General features: G+C 36.6%; 1 protein-coding gene across 1 annotated transcript in view; it reads left to right on the forward strand.

Annotated features, from left to right (window-relative positions):
• The window catches only part of LOC120539518, a 580,969-nt gene that overhangs the window by 168,113 nt on the left and 389,260 nt on the right, over positions 1-23,596 (forward strand). The window lies entirely within an intron of this gene.

The raw sequence follows: 23,596 nt of genomic DNA on the forward strand, positions 1-23,596 counted from the left end.
TTTTAATAGAAGTTGGAGAGCTGTTAATTTGCTTAATGATTTTATTACTTAATGTATTTTTTTTACTTTGGCAGTAACAATAGTTTAAATATCTATGCTGTTTCTCTCTAGAAAGTTGACTTGAAGGAGTTTACTTGCGTTTTTGTTTTCCTTTACTCTGTAAATATAAATGTTAACTAAATTTAAGAGCCGTCATATTACTTAAAAAGACTGGGTTTGCACTGATAAATAACAACAATCTGTAAGTAAATGCTATTGTACATTGGATTTATAGCCAGACAAATTGCTTCCTGTCAGTGCAAAATAAATTGCTGTGGGCAGTTAACATTGTATTAATAAAACTGAGGAAAGAAATCATTAAATATGTTAAAAAAAATTAAACTTGGAAAAAAGTTAAAAGATGATGACAACGCCTTTTAATGTGTGCATTATAACTAATGTATTAACTGTTTCTATTTTATTAACAAATATTATTAAAATATTAACCTACAGGTATCTTTAGATTTATAAAGAAATATTTCACTTGAAAATAGTCTGGTCTTTGAGTGTATAAAATCAAAAAGTACTCAAGTTAAACTGCTTCTTTTGCTAATTACTTTTACTTTAGTACCTGATTAATTAATTTATATTTATGAAGAAATATTTCACTTTGAGTGTATAAAAGTTCAAGGTAAAACTTGATCTATTACTAATATAGTTTTTAATATCAATATTCAAAGTTACAGACACAAAATGTATCCATATTTAAATTGCTATTTTCTACATTATAATTTACAACACAATTTCAGATCTCAGATCAAACAATTATATATTGTATATACATTATATATTATATATATAATGAATTAAATTAAAACTGATACATTTAAATACTGTTTAAGAATATTATGGTCATATTAATTTTTAGATTTGTTCTATTTAAGGGAGCATATGTTAATAAGTGCAAAATCTTTAATGTTGAAACATTTGGCTGCACAAAGACAGATAGATGGACCTAGCCTTCTATTATTGTTTGGACTGGTTAGGGTTTAGGGTATGTTTTTTGAATAGCTCATTACTTTTACTATTACAGTATACTTATAAAAACATTTCATGAACTAATTTGGTCTTTAAAATATTACCTTTCCACATATAGCATTAAGTAAAATAAAATTCAGAATGTATTTCTATTCATAGCAAAAGACATAAATAAAAATAAACACATGAGCACTTACTGTTGAACCATTCAGTGTTGCACAGTTTGAAAAGCTTTTGGAAAAATCTTAAACCTCATACTCAGAGATGTCTAGCAAGGCATGTATGGATATGAAAGAGGAAGTATTAATTTTAATGCAATAAATTCTCATGGCATATCATGCAGGGTTATACACCTAAAAGTATCCCTTGCTAATGGCATAGTGTTTGAATTGTGTCTCTATAACACACAATTAAAAAAAATGAACTCTAGCCTTCCTTGTAAATATTTTAAACATTTGGTGTTGCACCTCATCATGGCCAGACTTAATATTAAGGTGACTTGAGTCCATGTGAAAGAGGGAAAACACTCCTAAAAAGAGGAAAAGTCTTAGGTTTTTACTGCCAGTACAGGAACTCATATCAATCTGTAATCTGGCACAAACCCCCAACCCAATTCAATCCTCATGATTAAAAGGTTTATTCAATCAGACCAAAATAAAAAGCTTTTAAAAAAAAATAGGAGTCCTGACTGGCTGATATGGTTGGGTCATGATTAGACCAAGTGTCTAATAGGTCACTTTTATGAGATTGTACATTTGATTTGTTACTGTGCTACAAAAAACAAAAACTAAACATAGATGATCAGTGGTACAGGTGAAACAAATATTAGAAAAAGAGAAGCAAAAGACACTGTTGTATTGAAAACTGTACCTGACATTCTCAGAAAATGTAGCAAATGGATAATTTGAGGTAGTTTGTTTAAAATGAGAGTGACCTTGCGGATAGTCATGAGAGGGTATATAACAGTGTTTCAAGCAGAAATCATTTTGCAGGGTCACATAACATGGTCATAGAAGTGAACAGTAATGAGATATGCAATAACGACCCTGCAGAAGATAAAGTGCATCAAGCAACGGCAAACCCGAACAGTGGGTCATCTTTCTGTTCTTTTATTTTATGTGATGCAAATATGTGACTCCAAAATGCTCTGCTACATATCAACTTTTAGTAACATTGGCCTTTAAAAAATGTTAAATGTTGATTTTCATTAACTGTACTATCAGAAGGAACCTGATTTCCCACAGATGTGATTTTGCACACATTAATTATTTTTTTTACATGCATTGCAATACACTATTGATCAAAAAATATTTTTTTTCTTCAGTCCCTTTACCTTATTTATTACTGATATATGTGATGTTCATACAGTATAAGTAAAAATGTGTGACTAGTTAAGGGGTGCTGTTTGTAAGATGGTGTACTTTTTTGTAAAATTATTGATTGAACAGTTACAGGACGCCAAATGTAAAAATGATCCCTTTTTCGTAAATGTCTGTGTTTGATGTGCAAAATGTTAAAATGTTGGTTTAAATGCAAACAACTTAAATGTTTAAGTATAACACTTCACTACTGAATATCCCTGCTAAATGGTAAATGGCCTTGCTAAATGGTAAATAAAAATTACATTTAAATGGTTAAATACAAATTTTACTGCTAAATATCCCTGCTTAATTGTATACAGTATATCAAACTTAAAAGGTAAATCATCCCTGCTAATAAGCCCTCAGTTAATTAGTTCAGCATAGTCTGAATGTATAGACAATTGAAATTTAAATGGGAACGTCATTTGGTATAAAAGCACAGACACTTAAAAAGACTGGGAAAGAGAGTGAGAGACAGAGGAATAAAGAACAAAAAAAACTCATTGGTCACGCTGATGGCATTCACAAAACTGGCACAAATAATAAAAGTAGAAGTGGTCCAGGACTTATTTGAGCTGGCAGAGTGGCACTTACTCCAGCTACACATTAAATGATTTCTGCTAATTTCCATGCATTTACCGTGGTAACTAAGAACGTTTTGTGTTTGTCACCTTTTTACTCTAGTGTAATATATGATTGTACGGCGTTTCAATTAAATTTAAAAACTTAATGTTCTTCTTCCAGTCTCCATTATAAATCATCTTAATATAATGTAAAAATATGATTATTGTAAGTACTGCAAATATTTCATAATTGACATCAGGTGGCACTTAATGTGAAAATCAACACAAAATTAGTTTTAGGAGTGGTGGACAATGATGAAAATGTGGAAATATAAACTCTGAAGAAATATTTCGGTCAAAGAGTGAATTTAAAAATGTCACATATTGATAATTATATTAATTTCTGTGTTACACTTTATTAATAATACAGTTTAAAGAAAAGCTAATAGCGGAGCAGTGCACCCCATTCTGGGTTGCTTCCTGCCTACTGCCCAGTACTGCCACTATATTCACAAATGTTTAAAGTTTTGGAGGAAGCAAAATTTTTATTTGAAAAATTGCATTTTACTATATCAGGTATATCAACTAAGAACTTTTTTTTTTGATGACTCCATCATAAATCAAATTGTTAAAGCCATATACTCAATTTAGATAAGCTGTTACTAGGCTTACTTACTGTATTCTTCTTTATTTGTGCTCCTTAGGTGCTATAGTGTAATGGGTTTAATTTTTTGGAAATGTTATATACCACTTTTTAGCATAGATTTTTAAATATAAAGTGTGTTGTTAAATTGGTTAGAAACTATCTTCATTTACTTAAAAATAACATACTGGTACTTATTTATTACAAATACTGGATGTTATATATATATATATATATATATATATATATATATATACAGTACAGGCCAAAAGTTTGGACACACCTCCTCATTCAATGTGTTTTCTTTATTTTCATGACCATTTACAGCACTCCATCACTCTCCTTCTTTGTCAAATAGCCCTTTCCCAGCCTGGAGGTGTGTTTGGGGTCATTGTCCTGCTGAAAAATAAATGATCGTCCAACTAACCTGACTTCTGCACAACAAAACTGCTGGTCCCAACCCCATTGATAAAGCAAGAAATTCCACTAAATAACCCTGATAAGGCACACCTGTGAAGTGAAAACCATTTCAGGTGACTACCTGTTGAAGCTCATCAAGAGAATGCCAAGAGTGTGCAAAGCAGTAATCAGAGCAAAGGGTGGCTATTTTGAAGAAACTAGAATATAAAACATGTTTTCAGTTATTTCACCTTTTTTGTTAAGTACATAACTCCACATGTGTTCATTCATAGTTTTGATGCCTTCAGTGAGAATCTACCAATGTAAATGGTCATGAAAATAAAGAAAACACATTGAATGAGGAGGTGTGTCCAAACTTTTAGCCTGTACTGTATATGTGTGTGTGTGTGTGTGTATATGTATGCGTAATGTTTTTCTTCCAGTCCCCATTATAAATCTGCAATTAAAAGCATATAATGCAATGATGTTTCATAATCAACATCAGGTTTCAGTAAGTATAAAAATCAATTAATAATTAATTTCATAAATTACAAACACCGAAGAATATGAGGAAACATAACACCCTGAAACATCTCAAAGGTGAAGGAATGTAATAGTTCTGGTCAAAGAGTGGATTTAAAAATGTAACATATTGGTAATTAAAGTAAGTTGTGTGTTGATAAAAAAACTAATGGTAGACCCGCGATGGACTGGCACCCCATTAAGGTCTGCTTCCTGTTTTTGCCCAGTGCATCCACTATATTCATCAGTCGCAGTAATTCCAAATTAGATTAAATGGGTTTTATAATGGATGGATAGAAAATGTGCATGGATATTTCTCACTATGTGATGAAAGTGTTCGTTTTGGAGGAAGAAAACATTTTATTTTATTTTAAAAGCTGTATTTTAATGTTTTATACAATATTCTATACAATCAACTAAAACAGTTCTTTTTTAATATTTCTTTATGATTTCATAATAAGTCAAAAGGTTAAATTAGTCAAATGGTATTCAGTTGAAATGTTACAAACCGCCAATTAAGAAAGACATGCATATATTTTTTATCTGTGACTCTTATGAACTATAGTGTATTGCAACTGGGTTTATTTTTTGGGGATAGTTATATACAAGTTTTTAGCATTGACTTTTTCTATAAAGTGTGATTTATAATGGGCAAGAAATTATCTACTAAAAAAAACAAACAAATTAACAAACACTGGATGTAATTTTCCTTTTGTCTTACAGGAAATACTTGTGAACTTCAGAAAGCTAAAATGGGGATTATGCCCAATGTTATTGAATTTTTTAGCCATGAGCACACAATCAGCTGCTCAGCTCCACAGTGTCTCTCTGGTGTGAGGTGTCGCTTCTACAGGGGAGCTGAATCAGAGCCGTTCAGATCAGGGAGCTCAGACAGCAACCAGTGTGACTTCACTGCAAGAGGAGAAGAGCTGCTGGGAGATGTGGATCTAAAGAGTCAAGGCTATCTGCAATTCAGTTGTGATTATGAAAATATTATCAACAGTAGTACCTCTGGGAGAAGTGACAACCTGAAAGTAATAGTGAAGGAGCTTGGTAGGTAGTAACTCAATTATATCTGGCTATGCTAAACATTTCTATTCTATTCCATTACATGTTCATTATCCACATAAATACCTAAACAAACAATAGAGAGAAGAGCTGAAAAAATAAAATAATGCTGCTTTGCCTACATAATAATTATAACATGTTCCTTGAATGCCTTCCATTGTGCACATTCATTTTCCTTTCAAATTTGCCCACTCTTGGTCTGTTGATGAGCTACGAAATGATCTTCCCTTGTTTAACACTCCTTAATTCAGCTATGGAGTCACTAAGTCCTAATACTTCTTGGCAGCTTCAGATGTTGCTGGAGAAATAATTGAATCTCAGACTTATAGATGTCTGAATATTAGGAAGCTGTCTAGCACCTCTGTTTATGCAGAAAGAGGATCATGAACACCAAAAACACCCTTTGTCCTTAAACACACAGACTCCTTTTTTATGTGTCCTCCCAGACTCCCAGTAGTTATTGATGGAGCCCTTATTATTCCTACTTGGATCAAGATCTGAATCTTATTTAAAAATACTGCATAATACCATGTACTATATACTATACTATACTATATACTATATAGTGTGCTATATAATGATAACGAGAACTGATGAATTTCAACTGATGAATCAATTAAGATCCCATGTATCTTTCTGCCAATTTTTGTTTCCTTTGCTCAAGAACTAGTGTTGTGATTTTTATGTTTGTATTTTTTGAGCAAATCTGAATAACACCTTCACATTTGATGCTTTGATTAGAATTAGACTGCTTGTAGCCGAGTGTTACTGAATGCTACAAATGTGACCTCTTCAGTATATGCTATAACCATGTTAACAAAGTCTTCAGTACATGACATGACATGACACACATGTATTCACAGCCTATGTTACTTGTTTTCAAGATATGAACATAAATTCTGAAGCCTCAGGTGAATGTTCAGGTCACCTCATGTGTTGCTCTCAATAAAAAATTGTTAGACAGTAAGGGCAGTAAATACTAAAGACTGCTTGGAGGTGATGATATTTTTAACACAGTCAGTCATATCAATTATGTGTCGTGCATCTTACCAGCCGTCCTCACTAAAACAGCGAGAAGAACAACAAATTGTGGAATTGTACTCAGCATATATAAACAATGTTAATCCTGTATTTGGTAAGTAGTACTCATTGATTTGTTAGTTATTTTCTTGCATTTCTTTAATTATCATTCTTTTTAAACTTAATACTGCATATTATAATTTATTATTTTTTTCTAGTGAAAGCTGAAATCAAAAGAGCGAGCAGAGAGGATCAGATGAATGAATCTTTCATGATTAGATGTGAAGGGGATCGGCCAGTTAAAGGATTTTGTCATTTTTATAAGAATGAAACTCTTTTCAGATCAGAGACATATGCAACAGGTGTAAAAGCCTGTGTGATTACTGTGCTTAAGTATCAGCTGTTGGATCAAAGATCAGTAAAGAATGTCACTCAAGTGAACGTGAGCTGTGAAATTGAAGTCATAAGAGAAAATGACAAGTGGACATCACGCCGCAGTAGGAAGGTGACAGTAGATGTATATGGTGAGTACACAACATATTTGGTTACAGCTATTCATCTCCTTCCTGGCTGCTAATGTTAGAATAAGATGCTTTAACTTTAAAAGCAATTTATAATGCAAATGCTTCCAATACTGAAAATGTACACAGCACAACAGCAGAAAGAGGGATGTGGTGAGGGTACTGTATCATTTTAATATAAAGCCTACATTTTAATTAAAAAAGAAAGTAGGCTTATGGGAAGCATGATCTCAAAGCAAGAGAACTAGACTAGACACTCAGAAGATTCAGCTTTAATCCTCTGACTGACTCACAGTATGAGTGGACGGGGTGTCACTTATGATGCCTAACTTACTTTTGTATATAATTGTATTGATCTGTTTCATATTATTAGCACTTTGTGATTTTTCAGCTTAGAGAAGGTTGGCTTCCAATTGTGTTCTTTATTTATAAGGCACAGTAAGTAAGATCTGAACAGTTTGGCCTTTTTCTGGAGGAGTGAATGATGCCCTGTCGTGTTTACAGAGTGGTGGAAGAGAATTCATTGTGTGGCCATTCTTGGCTCAAATGATTCCGTTTTCATTTTTGAAAAACAATCCACTGAAAGAGAAATGCATCTTTAACAGAGAAGTATAATATGCAATAAAAAGCACCTTTTTTTTAATTTACCGAAAAGCTAAAATAGGAACGAATGTTTTGAAAAATGAGAAATGACAACAATTAAAAAAAAGTTTATTTCATAAAGTTTTTTCAGTACCTGTGTAAAGCTAGCTTATAGCCCAATAAAAAAACTGCACAAGACAATATAAAAAAATATGGGAACAATTCTAGTGACGATCTGATTATGTTGTTCAATGTAATACTTTTTTTTCATTTTGAAATGTATTTATATAATCACTGTATGACCTTAAGCTGGATAAATAGGTTAGGAAATGCATGGATTAATGAGGTTCTATAATTATACCTTTGTCACAAAAGCACCACATTATTGTAAATTTATACAACTTTGGGTAATTCTGTTTAAACTTACGATTTTCTTACTTTTTTATATTTAAATGGTGGGGGTTACAGTGATTTATTAGTCAGCAGTTCTTCCTTACAGCTCCAATTTAGTTTTTGGCGCAGTTCTCCCTGATGTAACTGTGTTTCTTTGGGTACTTTAGTTACTTTCCATTACGTCAGGCATTATAATTAATTGGTCTAATATGACAATGTGTTTCTCCCAAATTCCTAATTTAAGCTTAATATGTCGATTAAGAAATGCTGAATAATGAACAAGAAGAATTTGTCTCTTCATAGTACACTGATTCTTTGCTCAGGGCATTTGCCATTTTTGTACTTTGTTTCCGTGCAGTGTGTAAAAACACTCTGAGTTTATTTAACATTCCAAATGCATATTATTGGTAAAAAAGAATGCTGTGTTGTTTTTTTATGCCCACCCTGTGTTCACGTGGGCTTTTTTTCTGGGTATTCCAATTTCTTTACACAGACATATTGATATTCATTTTAGTTTGGAAAAAGGTTTGTGCATAAGGCCTTGTTCACACGGGCGTTAAGTTTTTGAATAAACGAACTTGCTCTGAACGTCCTAGACGTTTATGTTGCATTTTGTGGTGGCGATCGATTGACTTCTTCACCGGCGTTCGTTTGTCTCTGTCTAACGCCAGCCTGTAGCCCAAATTGTAGTTTGTGTGTTAACCTGTGGAGGCAGTGTCGGGAACTGGATATGAAAGCCCTTGTCGTTTTATTTGAGGTGCCTCCTTTCAATATGGACCATTTTGCTATGTTAGATATTAATCTTCTTGTTTTAAAAATACTCGGAATACGGCGACGTAGGGAGAGAAAAAATCGCCGCCGCTACTGGGTTCATCCTCTGACTGCACAACGTCGGGTTAAAGGAAGTTTTTTTGTGCTTTATGAAGAAATGCGATATATGGGATATATCCGGTCCTCCGAAGCATAAAATAAACGCGCAGAAAACGAACTAGAAGCGCTTTCCTTGCGTTCGTTGGCTTTTGAACGCCAAGAAAAAGCTGCATGCAACGTTTTTTTGATGCCGTATAAACGTGCTGCCGGACAAACGCACGTCACCAAAGCCCGCGTGAACACTCTCATTGACTCATACGTGTAGAAAACACTCGGCGCTTGATCCGCGCTCAATGGACGCTACGAACGCAAAAAAAACACTCGATTTTAACGCCCGTGTGAACAAGGCTTAAATGAACACTATGATGGACTGGTCTTCTTCAAATCAAGGAAAGACATATAATATTTGAAATTGATAAGCAAGATTTCTCCAGAGTCCTGATATTTTGGTTACAGTTAAATCCTGCTTTCTGTATGAATATTTACTGTTCTGATATTCTGATTGAGAAAAGTGACTTGGAAAATGAACTGATGTAGACATATATCAAATGTAATAGCTGTAGTATATGTGTTGAAAGTGAATGATGAAAATGCAATCTGAAACTTTATGTATTTGTTATTCCTTTTACTTATTTCAGGTAATCTAGGTACACCAGCATTAAGTGCAACATCTGACATAACTGGAAAGGAAGAAGCAGTAACGCTGACTTGTGAATTGCCTCAGACATTCCATGAAGCTCACTGCCATTTCTACAGAGATGACGATTCGCATCCATTCAAGTCAAAGAGCTCAGAAGATAACAATTGTGAGCTGTCTGTGGATGGACATGAACTGCTAGGAGGTCGAGTTACAGGGATGGAGACTGAGGTTCAATTGAGGTGTGACTACACTCTTAATATAATCCCAGAGATTCATTCACAGTACAGCGAGAACAGGAGTGTAAGAGTGCTGGGTGAGTCGAACAATACCGCATCTAAAATGAATGTAATAATAAGCAAGATTATTTAAACTGATTTAATTATGACGTTGCTTCATACTGTATAGTTCTTACTTTCACATTCAAATATTATTGCTTAGCTGTTTTAATTAATTATTAACAAAAGAGAGATAAATTACCTTTGTCAGCAATTTGGAGAATATGTAGCTAAGGCTAAAATATATTTTTGGCATTTTATCTACTTTAGTACCTGCATTGTTCATGCAAATGGCATTTCTCCCTTTTGCTGAACAGAATTGGACCTGTGTATAAGTACGGTACGAGTCAAAAGAAGTGTCACCACCTCACCCAACAACATATTTCCTAACTCTAGGTGGTTTCAAAAACTTTACGAATGATTTCAGCTATGCTCTCTCAGCCACTCTTGTCACATTAGCCTTTGCATTCACTCTGAAATTTATTGCAATAGGTTATTAAACGTGTATTAAGTTAAAATTAAAAGGAAGTGTTTTTGATATATCTAAGATGTTTTTGTGGTTATGTTACATTTTAATATTTGTATTATGAATCATTCAGTCCTTGTTGTATTACATGACTGGAAAATAAACACCAAAGAAAAACTTGACATATTTCAATGCAATTTTATAAGAAACACATCTTTTGTTAAATGCATTTGTTTAATGTTGTATGTGTTTCAATGAGGTGATATAAAATTAAGTAAACCTCACATCACTGAGAATGCCTACAAAAATCCAGCTGTATTAGTCAGTCTAATAGATAATTTAATGATCTAATTGGAAGCTAAATTGACTATTTCCAGCAGCATTAAAGAACTGTTTTATACAAGAATACCATGTCAGAGACACATTGTCTTTCAAAAATTATACTTTAGTAAAAGTACGACATGCCAACAATATGAATGAAAGAAATGAGAAAGATGATCAGGAAAAGACGACATTCTTTAGCAGGTTGAGGTCTTTCTAGTTTACTTGTCAAACCGCTCTGTAGCTGTGTTTGTCCAAAATTTCCAAGGTTCTGCAGCTTTAGCTTACTTCATGGAATAATTCAGGCAATAGTGTGATGCACGTTCAAATAATTCTACAATCCAAGTGTGTTGAGTGGCTGGGGCTGCTACCCAGCTGGAATTTTCAGAAGGATCGGAGGAGGGCTTGCACCTCCTCCAGATCATGTGGGGGTGACTGCCCTGGCGGCTAGGGGGACCACAGGTACAGAGCATGGAAGCTCAACCCTGTAGGGGCCCGTGGTCACCGGCAGCGGGCGCCCAGATGCCATGGGAGCCCTGGACCTCAGCACTTTCGCCACACCCGGAGTGTGGGGGAAGAGAAGCAGTGACACCCGGAGTGCTTCTAGGTATGCAGCCGGCACTTCCGCCACACTGGGGTGAGTGCTTATAAAAGGGGCCGCCTCCTTACATTCGAGGGCTGGGTTCACGAGAGAAGGAGACCAGGTCTTGGAGGAGAGTAGTGGAGGCGGCCTAAAGAGGAGAAAGGCAGTGTGAGAAAGGCCTGGACTTTGGGGTGAAGTGGTTTGTGTGCTCTTTATTATTGTTTGTAAATGGTTGTAAATAAATGTGTGGTGGTGCATTTAACATGTCTGCCTGCCTGTGTCCGGGGCTTAGTACATACCAAGTATCTTTGTTTTAGAAGTTTTAGTAATATTCAACGCAAAACAGTTCACACAAAAGTAGAGAAAAAATTGATATTACAAAAGAAAAAGTTCTGTTTAAGGCTTACTTGTCTTGTTTCCTTTCTCTCTAAATTTGGTCATACATTCATACTTTCATATGTTCATTAAAGCTCGTAGAAAGATAGGGAGATAATCAGAATAAGTAACTGTGTGAAACTGATATTCTATTGAAATTAGCAGACACTTTTGTGTATTTAACATTAACTTTAACTTTCTAAGACTACCTCTTACAGTCTCCATTGGCCAGTATTTTCTGCCAAGAGGTAGAATAAGAAGGCTTTAGAGCAGGGTTGCCCACACTTTTTTCGGCTTGCGAGCTACTTTTCAAATGACCAGGTCGAAAGTCTGAATCACAATCTGATTGTATGGGTGGTTACCTACCAGGTAACGCATGTGGTTGGTCTGCAAGTCGGCAGACATCCGCCATGTGTGCCCTCTCAGTTGCGAGAAGCAGATCATAGAATGTTACATAGTTAACTGTGAAATAATGCAAAGAGTATGCAACACGTGTTTCTCCCTATTTTGGGCTTATCAGGCGTACACACTCCACTGCACCCATCATCGACTATCGAACCTCGGATGTCAGACAAATGCACTTCAATTGTGACATTGTGAGAAAAAAAATCCTCTTCCAATTCCACATCCAGCCCATACCCTCCCCAAACAATTTTTTTAAAAATCCCTTCTTTAGTCGATATAAATTGGAAGGCTAACTAGATCACAGTCGGAGTTTTACAGTAGCTCGGAATTTGATCGTGCCTGCAGGATGACCAGTGTGTTAGAAGAAAACAGATCTCAGACTGGCCGCCCTGTATGTCAAACAAATGGCAAATGTCATAGGGAGGATATATGATAGACTAATGTTTAAAAAAATTTTTTTTGACTGTAACGCGATCTACCTGCACTACCTTTGCGATCTACTGGTCGATCGCTATTGACGCATAGGGCACCCCTGCTTTAGAACAATAAAGAGGCAGTAACTGAAATTCAAGATCATGCTCCGCTTCATTACGTTGGGTTTATATTAATGGGGTCCCTAACCAGATGTTCAACATTTTAACTTAAAGTTTATGAATCCCTGACCTAAGCTATTTTGTTAATGAAGGCTGAGGAGACAATTTATGATGCTTGATAATCCCAGATGGTTCAAAGGGCTAAATTTTGATACTTGTTAACTTAGTGTAAGCAAAATTAAATATCACACAGTTGCAACATCCTTAACTTATCACTTAATCACATTCATGGTGCTGCTGATAAACGCTGTAACATTAGGCAAAATCTACAGCAGATTGGAGTCGCTGAATGTGCATCTTCACTCATGTCCATGAATGACACAAAATCTAATGCATTAGCAACCACCATGTATTGCAAAATGGATTACATCAGACTGCAGATTTCTACATTTCGTTCAAGATACAGGGCTGAGAGTCATCAATCAGCAAGGTCTGAAAATTCTTACACATTACGTTCACATGGGAAAATTGTGCCATAGACTATGTGTGGCATTAACAAAAGTTCTGACTATGACTAGTCTGTCTATAATAAGTGGTAATTTCAAGCAGGCAAATATACATGAGTACCAGTTTGTGTGTGAGTATGTCCTATGATAGACAAATACAAGACCGGTTCATACCTTGAGCCCAATGCTGCCAGGAAATTTTTTTCCCCTATGCTAAGTGGGCTCAGAAAATTTTTTTTTTTTCATTATCAATTTAAGGAAAGATCTGTTTTTATTTAGACAGAAAAAAATGTACATTTGTGGATAGCTCTTATTTTACATAAGTTTATGGCCTACTTCTCCACTTATACAAACATTCCAAAAAAGATGTTTCATATTCATTTTGTTAGGACTGCAGAAATGCTTTTTACTTGTCCTTATTCACCTTTGCATTTTTTATTTTCCCATGAGCCCTTACTAGAAAATTAGAACATCAGAAAGATTTAGACAAGAATAGGCCATAGTAAAAGAATACACAAAACAAAGGAAAAAGTTTGGGGATCTACCCCATATACTCGGAAAAAGGTTTGGTTGATATGTCTTTACAGACTTAAACTCAAAACGGAACTGAAGTAAATGAAAGATGGCTGCCATATATATAGCTGATAAACTAGAAGTGATGTAATGGGATGATGGAATTCTGGGAACCATAAATGAAATCAGATGGAAGTGGGATCTTGAGGACCAGGGGCCTCATGTATAAATGGTGCGTATGCACAGAAATGTTGCATAAGAACGTTTCTACTTTCAAATCACGTGTGAGAAACAGTTCAAATAGGAAGCATGGCTGAGGCAGCGTGTGCTTGATACTGTATACCGATAATAAGAATGTATAAAACCTAAACTTGGCGTACGGAAGTTCTCCGCTCAGTTTTGCAGACTGGCAGCACCCAGCGTCAAAGCAGTGCTACTGTTCCTGTGTGGTTATCCTTTCTTTTCCTGACGCAGCTTTACAAATACACTGAAATTAACTGCATATTGTTTATTAGTTTAATGCATCTGATTGTAATTAACCAGTAACAATATAATGGTTTCACGGAATGGTCAAACAATTCCAAATACCATAGCTGCTTTAGCGTTGTTACTCTCACTGCCCCTTATTTTACTTCTTTCAACTGCTCCCGTTAGGGGTTGCCACAGCAGATCATCTTTTTTCATATTACTCTCACTGCACCACTTGGAGCAGCTGATCGGAAAGAGAATTACCAGTATACAGCATCAAGCACATGCTGCCTCAGGCATGCTTCCTATTTGAACTGTTTCTCACACAGCAAATGCTTCAAACCTTTCCTGTACAGACGTCGCGGTTCAGAAAGAGTTTCATCCCAAGAGCTCTAAACGCAGTCAATCAAGTGCTCCTTGCAGAACTATCTGTACTTATAAGTAGAATTACCTCACTGTAAACTTGTACTACAGTTATAATATTGCACAACCTGAGCCACTTTATAAAGTGTGCATTTACATATGATGACAATATCATTTTTAAGATGAAATGCAGCAAAATATGCTTATTATATTATACAGATAAAACTTTAACTTCATTTAAATAATCTATATTGTTAATAATTGAAGGTTTTTCCTGCCTCGCACTGTATGCTTCACTGGGACTGGCGTGAAGGATAGAATGATTAAACATGTACTACGAAGATATTTTAATGTTCCTTAAACGTTTTGAAGAATCGGTGCTCTAAGCTTACAGATGGCTTAACGTTTATTACAGATCCGATTGTGTGGCGATCAGTTACTTGGAGAAAGAAAAGAAAGGACAGGCATTGGAGGTTAGTGCATTTGAGAGATACAGTACTGCAGGGGCGGTGACACCAATATATATTGAATGTAAAACAGAAAAAGAAAATAACGACACAGCTAAAAATGTAGTGGCAAATTTCGACAAAAGTTAAACACTTGTGTCATGAGCACGAAGCGGCTATGCAGTGTACACAACGGATATGGCCATCCGCCGTGCATAAGATACCATATTGACATTGGCGGGCAAAGGGGCCATCGATTCTTTCTCTGCCCAGGGCCGCCATGAGCCTAGAGCCACCCATGAGTACTGCTGCAATAAATAATATCATCGATGGTCGCGCACAATCACTGCGCTGTGAAACCCATGTTTAATAATGTGCTTTAACTCCTATCATCATGAAAATTATATCACATATACATCTCAGTATTTTAGTTATTCAGAGAGCTGTAATATCACGAATGTAATGGATTCTGTGTCCTGTCGGAAGAAGAGAGCCGGTTTAAGAAACACGTAGTGATTCACACGCATAGAACACATAGAAGATAACATACAAAACAAAGCATTTAACATGCTACTTTAATTACAATGTGATTTGAGAAACTGGTTAATTAAATGATTTTAAGATGAAGTTTATGAATTTCTACTTTAATGACAAAATAAACTACATGATTAAAGGGGAAATTTCGAGATTGAGGTTGACATTTCATGCTTTTTCCCACTGTGTGCCTTTTTTATTCTCTGTACCCTATTAAGCTTTAATATGACACTCATTTGGTGGACTACGACTTGCCTTTTCACTGCGACTTTGATATCTGACAACTTCTTGTTGATTTCCGACACTGTGTGACTTTGTGAACTTGAGCTTTCAAGTTTCTCCAACACGCTATGTCACTCGATCAACTTCCTTTTGTTGATTATACCACAATTTAAATCAACAAATAGTATGTTTTTCCTTTACCTCCACTTGGTATTCGCTGAAATTCTTATATTTTCCCCTGTGCTTTTCCCATTGTCTTTTCACAGAAGACTGAGCTTAAGGGATATTTATATTGATTTGCATATTCAAAGAGGTGTAATTCTGGGAGGAGTTGGGACGAGACAGCACGCGCGTGCACAAGCGTTACTTTTCACGCTAATCAGGATTTATGTAGCAGCAGAACGCAGAAGTTGGCGAACACACAGATTCCTGCATCTGGATTTTTCTGTAAGTAAGCACATTTCGGCTTTTGTGCTTACATCATGTTATAGTGTGAGCTCTACACACGGCGTTATGCTTGAAGCCCCAGAAGAGAAAGTAATGTTAACTGGCTTATTAGGACCGGAAGTGGTTTTAAGATGAGGGTTTGTCGGCTGCTCTGCAGGGAAAGAGGACAAAGAGTTATTGGGCAACACCAACCCCTTGCCTGGTGGAAACATACACATATTCAAGCCCATAAACTGTCTCCCAAGCACAGATGTGTGACACCTTCCAGCCCTACAAAGATAGCAAGCTCTATCCATTTAACTCCTCCAAAATAACATCAAATTGAACTCTGAAGGTTCCTAAAGTCCTACCATCTACCACATAACTTGGAAATTTATTCCATATGTCTATGGTTCTCTGCATAAAGAAAAACTTCCTAATGTTTATGTAAAATTTACCCTTAGTAAATACTACTAATACTAAATACTTACTAATTCATTTCATAATTTTCAATCATGTCAGTCAAAAACTTCAATTATTTCACCTCTTAACCTCCTTTTGCTTAAACTGAAAAGGCTCAGCTTTTTTAATTTGTTCTCATAATTCATCCCTGTCACACTGGAATCAGCCTAGTTGCTCTTCTCTGGACTTTTTCTAGCATATCCATGTCTTTTTTGTGGCCAGTAGATCAAATCCGTACACAGTACTCCAGTTGAGGCCTCACCAGTCCGTTATAAAGCTAAAGCATAACTTCCTTGCACTTCTACTCTACACATCGTGCTATATAACGTAACATTCTTTTAGCCTTCTTAATTGATTATGAACACTGTCTGGCATTTGACATGTTCAAGTCCACTAGCACTCCTAAATCCTTTTCATAATGTGTACTTTCAATTTTTAGACCTCCCACTATATATTAAAATCTAACAGTTTTAGTACTAATGTGTAATACTCTACATTTACTTGTATTCAGTTTCATTTGCTACAGATCTGCCCAAACCTGCATACTGTCCAAGACCCTGTGTAATAATTTAGTGGATTCTAGATTATCTGCCAATACACCAAGCTTAGTATCGTCTGCAAACTTAGCAGGCTTGTTATTTATATTCCTTTTCAAAACATTCATCCAGTGTTCTCCCTAGCATCTTTTAGTTGAGCACCTGGCTGTCATCTCGCATGACATTGCGAGATGACAGCTGCAGATCTACAGGCACAGGCAGATCTAATGATCTGCAGAGATGGCAAGGGAAGAGCAGGCAGGTGGGCAAATATTTTAGACATAGGATCGCATGTTGCAAGGGCAGAGACGCGGGCGGAATGTTGCCGTCACTCGATGCTGAACAAGCTAATAGTGGGGACAAGGTGGAGTGGAGTTCACAAGCGAAGAGTATGGGGAGGTGGGCTTTTGAGAGAGGGCTGTACATGGTAATAGTGGGGGCAGAGCAGCAGTTCACTAGCATAGAGGATGTGGAGGTGGGCAGGCGAGAGAAGGACTGATAAAATAAAAAAAGTCTAGTGGAACCAGCCTGTCAGATATCAGAAAAAGGGCGTGAGGAAGTGACATCTCTATTATCAGTGTCAGTGCAGTCTGTGTATCGTACAGCTGCTCTCTTCTTGTTCAGTACATAGCAAACCAATATATATACCGTTGTTTAAGAATTAGGTGTGTTCTGTGTGCAAAAATCCTTGTAGCACTTACTGTGGTTCCTGTTAAAGTGACTCCCTCTGCTGTTTTTATATTTGCTCATATTTGGACCTGCGTCCATATTGGAATAAAGTGTGCAGTAACCCTTGCAGCACACACTGTGTCCTGAGCAAGTTTTGTTAAAGTGACCTATCTGCCATTCCTTTTTTTGTTCATATCTTGCCCTTCCGTAGTGCTAGTGTGCATTGAATATCCAACAGGCTCCCACTTTCCCACTCAGAAGTCTTATTCATAGGTATTTTTAATTTTTTCCAAACGTTTTACCAACATGAGTAAAAAAAAGTGTTCAGAAAACAACACTGCTCAGCTTTTTCAGAAAAGAGATGCCACAAACTAATGACGGTGCAGCATCAACTCCTGATGTGGCAATTTCAGACAAAGACATTGCAGAGGCTGGTCCATCGGGGGAAATCTCTTCAGCACACACTCTGCCAATTGATAAATCTAAGCACTGCTTCTCTGGCATCAACCAACAATGGTTTAAAAATTTTGATTGGCTACTGGTCAAAGGAAATGGTATGTGGTACTCATTGTGCATGAAATATTCAAACAAACACCCCCAAGGAGAGACTTACCTTAGGTTAACGTGCCATGCACAAGAATCGAAAAGAAAGCTTTCTGGACCATTAAAAAGTAAAACCCCTCAAAAAAGTACATATATAAATCCATAAAAAATTTAATAGAAGCTGATTCAATAGCAGCCGACTTCCATCTTGGCTGCCTCCAGGCATCCTGGCTCCCTTGGTCGCACCTCGGAAGCCTAGGGAGGGCACCTGCCTTGCTCACCACACTCCACCTGGAAGTTCAGTGGGGTGAACTAGCCCCTAGAACGCAACAGCTAACGCTCCTTCACAGAGCCCCAGCTTGTGCGGTCTCCTCCTTTCAGGTGGCCAGATTGTCCTTCTAAGACTGCCTTTCTTGTCCTTTAACCTCCTTCTGTTTCTTTTATTTATGAATTCTTTCACTTTGAATTCTCCCCTATATATTGACGTCTCCGTGTGTGCAGTGCCTTAATCACCCACCACAGGAAGCCAATGAAACATTTGAGAACGATCGCACGCACACATGCAGGTACGACTCGCCCCAACTACCTCATTAACTCCCTGTGGCGGTGCAATTGCGCCCACGTAAAGCGACACGGTTCTATGGATTTAAAACTGGCCCTTTTTTTTTTTTGAAGCCGTGGACCCACTATACCACATTCTTTTCGATCATTACTCCCAAAATGGTAGCCCTTCAATTTTAAAATATGAAAGTAGCAGGCAAGAATGGTCAGTTGCGTCAAAAATGATCAGAAGTCAATCATACAAAGACTACAGTCCAAAACAGATTTTACTAAAAATGGCAATGACATCAGAGCTCTACGAGTCATTTCCAAATTTAGCCAAACTAGCTCATATTGGACTAGTGAACCCAGTGAGCATAGCTGAATGTGAAAGGGGGTTTTCTGCCCTTAAAAGAATCAAGACATGTTTGAGAAATCGCATGAATCAAAGCATGCTAAATTATCTCATGCTGATTTCCTTGGAGGGCCCAGAACCTGGGGACTTTGATTATGGGAAAGCTGCAGACAACTGGGCCTCTAGGAAGAAAAGAAGAATAAATATTTAACTGAAGACACCTTCCGCATATGTAAGTTGGCTTTGAAGAATATTTTTACATTTTTCTTCATTAGGTTTCCCATACTTTTTTTTTATTGTTTTCGCTTTTCTTCCTGACAGCAACAATACTTGTGCCTCTTGGTTTATGACATAACAATTGTTATTTAAATTTTTTCTTAGGGTTGCAGGGCCCTGAATTGGATACTTCTTAAATTTAATACAAATATTGTGGCGCAAGTGTCAAACCTTAAAAAAGGACGTCATATTGAGCAATGGAAAATAATTAGTAATAATTAACTAATAAAAATAGTGCACATTTAATTTTCCCCACAACCAAATTTCCCCATCCTGCCCCACCCATCTACTTTTTAATGCCACCCGGCTGGAAAAATTTCTGGGGAAAACACTGCATTCATTTATATTAAGAATTGTAGTGGTGCCTAGTATTAGTATTATAGTAGTACTATTGCCTTATTTAGTATTTTTATGTGCATATTACTTTGCCATATTTATTAATTTTTTTGATTTGGGGCTGTAACAGGGATCAGTCTTCTCAAGCCAGGTATCTACCTGAAAGTCTATATATGGCTGTAATTGCCTCAACTTTAGTGCTGTGGCACTGATCAATTCTCAGCAGCTCTGCTTGTAGATGGTTCTTCTGCTTTCCTTTATACATTATATGTTCAAGTCATTTCATTCAGTGTTTGTCTCTTTTAAGGCTTCAGTAATAGTAAACAGTTTTCTCTTTAGGAGATTTTGCATTAGCTTTTGAATTTTCAGTGCTTTGACTTTTTGACAATGGCTCTGAATGAGAGTGTTGGCTGATATTAATTAGGCATTGGTTTGTGCTGGAATCTTATATAACTTGATTTATTTAGATTTGTATTTAAATCTTTAAATGTTTTCATTTCTTTATGTTTATATCAATGTTTATATTATGTTGTGGTATTTCATTAAATTATCAAAATGTATTTATTAGTTAATTTATTTTTGATTATTTCTTTATTAAATTTAATCTAATGAACTTATTACATTTTTCATTTTTTGTTTCAAATGATATACAATTCAAAAGAAGTATCATAATACTGTATAATAATGCCAATCATACAGAGATTGCACTAAACTAAAAAATAAAAAGTCAATCCAAACAATAATTCAATCAATCCCAAATATCACAGAAAGAGCTAAAATTTGTAAACTTAAACAATGCTAAAAACCTCACCTTTACCCAAGGCAGAGAGTTAGGAATTGTGATTGGGGCTGCCACAATGCACTAATCGTGAAAAGTGGTAGTTACTGCATTTAGTACTTCCGCTCTCAGACTGCTGTTAACAGTAAATGAGCATTGTAATACCCATTCACTAATCTAAACATGACTGTGCTAAACGCATTTTTTGGAATCTGATTAAAAACATCTTTTAAAATATGTTAATTTCTTTCTCCTCTGTTTATAGTTGAGAAGTGTAAGTAATGTTGAAATTGGAAACTTTAATTTTCAGATGTTTTTATTACAAAATTAAAGAGAATCATCTATAATGTTGAATTGTTTTTAATAGTGATAATATTCATGAAAACAACATACTGTGCAAACTATTGGAGCATTTCACTCAATTATTTATTAAGCCATCTAAAATTCAATAATAAAGTCCAGGAAAGTGCATAAAAGCTTGCAAGCAGCACCATGCCCTAGTAATGTTAGGTCCACAACACAAATAACTGTTAATTTCTTGTTTACACAAACACATGTCTGAATCAATTAGGCAGTTCATGTAACTGCAACTGATTTGTGGTCGAGTAGAACTATGGAATCTTGCCTGAGCATAATAGTTCACTGTATTGATGAATGATTTACTGTGAAAAGCAGATTCTTGAAAACAGTATACTTTTCTAAAGAACTGAGACGCAACTGTTCAAAGGATGAGAGTCATACTGGCCACCTGGGGCTTGAAAGACAAGCAGAAAGTTTGCATGATTATAGATAATGGGACGAAAGTAGTAAATGCCATTGCTATCAGTGATTGAACCAGAATCCTAAGCTTTGGTCAAATGCTGCATTTACCAATTGATTGTGTGTCCTGTGACATTTATGATAAACTTTAATATTGTGTATAGCATGGTATCTACACTTTTGCAATACTGTACTGTTGAATTATACATAACATAGGTAATAGCTCATTGCCTGATAATGAGTAAATACTGTAAGCATGTAGTGAACTTCAAATGTATTTAGACAGTGATGTTCTTTTTTGATTTGATGGTTCTGTATGATATGGCACATTATATAAATGACAATGTGGCAGCAGCACGCAGTAATGTGTTGCCAGCTAAATACTTTATGAGCTTGAAATATATTTCTGTTGTTACATTTAATGTTTTTACGTATCTCTATAACAGAATTTTCAGGTTGTGTTTACCGTAACTTCTTAATCTTACATTAATGTCACTTAAGATTTTATTCTGTACTGTGATTGTATGTACATATGCAAATCTAGCATTTTCTAATAAAGCAGAATTGCAATTTAGCATTTCTTATGTTTAACATTTTCCCACATTTTACATTTTTGAATCATGAGTGGTGGTTATGGCTGGTTTTGTCCGAAGTATTTTATTTTGTAATTATTTGAATATTGGTATGTTACTTTATATACAGTATAACAAACTACACATATTTCTTTAATATTTAATAATTGCAATTAAGAGTGTTGCTTAACCATTGAGTTATAAAAGGTGGGTTGGGATTTTTCCATTTGAGTAGGATATGTCGTCATGCTAGTATTAAGGTATAAGCAATTGCAATCAATTTATCCCTATGCAGTTTAATGCCATCTGGGAATATGATAAATATCGCTGTTAGTAGTTATATGCATGCGGCCTCTGTCACAATGATGTCATACTAGAAGTCCCTATGATATAGGACCCTTAAGCCCCACCACTATGATGCAACACCGTAAGTCCCGCCCTGCTGACGTTATGCCCGAAGTCCCGCCCCCTGCTGACATCATGTCTCCCCCCACATGACCTAGCCCCCGCCCTCTGGCTCGTGATTGGTTCAGGAAAATGTCAAGGGCCTTTTGATGGATGTCTGACCCTCCTTGAACCCGCCCTCGGCACCTGATTGGTTCAGTAAACTGTCAAGGGCAGTTTGATGTATGTCTGACCCCTGATTGAACTCATCCCACAGCCAGCTGCTTAATTAAACAAACTGTCAAGAGCAGCCCCCCCTCCTTGAACGGTCATGCCCGGTCATGAACGGTCATGCTGCCGTCCACCCCTTCTGAAAGGGTTGTATAAAAAAGTGAAGCATTTTCTAAATACTCTGTGAAGAAAAATGGAATCTATGCCCGATGCCCCAGTGAAGTGTCCGTTCTGCAGAATCTATTTGAAGGATCGTTTGAGAAGGGTTAAAAGATATTTGGTGCCTGAGTTTCTCGAAGCTGAACCTCTGTCTAAGTGCGAAGCATGGCTGTTATCGGAGGACAACAAGGAAAACTGTCTGCCGGCTTTAGTGTTAAAGGAATGAATTCTGCAAATTGAAACGACGGTCGAGTAACAGACTATGAGGGCTGGTATGTAACTCGAATCGTGTGATGACGCCACTGAAAACCCTCCTTTATTTTAAGCCACGCCCTCCCCTTTTAGCATAAATACATAGCCTGTTAATCAGAGGACCAAAAGGAGGACCATTTAAAGCTCCCCAGCATGTCAGCAGCTACAGACTTGACGGGCTTAACACCCTCCGGGATACCGCCTGAAGCTTCGTGGTCTGAGACTTCATGGCCTGAGGCTTCATGGCCTGAATCTTACCACTTCTATAACTCGGTCCGGACTGACGGCCTTCTAGAACCCAAGAATCTGACATCCGGTATTTTAGTTTACGACCCGATTACAGTCTCTGGTCAAGAGACCTCGAGCCGGATTACGGATTCCATTCTCCAGCTGATGATCAGACGGATAACCCCGTCTCCGCCAATGGTGCTCAGACGGATAGCAACGTCTCCGATAAGGGTACTCAGACGGACATCTCTTACCTAGCTCCAGGACAACCATGGTCCGGAGGAACCGGAGGAACTGATGTCGATCAAACTGTCTGAGACAGGTATGGATTGCCCAGATGGTGTGCTGCCTGAAACCTGGAAAAAGGCTCAGCAAATTGTTAAAGGGCTGATGATGTGTCTGCTGCATATCATCGTCTACTACGACCAGAGAAGACATACCTGCCTCTTTGAACCTGAAACCACCTACTGTCAAGGACACT

The sequence above is a fragment of the Polypterus senegalus genome, chromosome 11 (assembly GCF_016835505.1).
Source record: "Polypterus senegalus isolate Bchr_013 chromosome 11, ASM1683550v1, whole genome shotgun sequence".
Lineage (NCBI taxonomy): Eukaryota > Metazoa > Chordata > Cladistia > Polypteriformes > Polypteridae > Polypterus > Polypterus senegalus.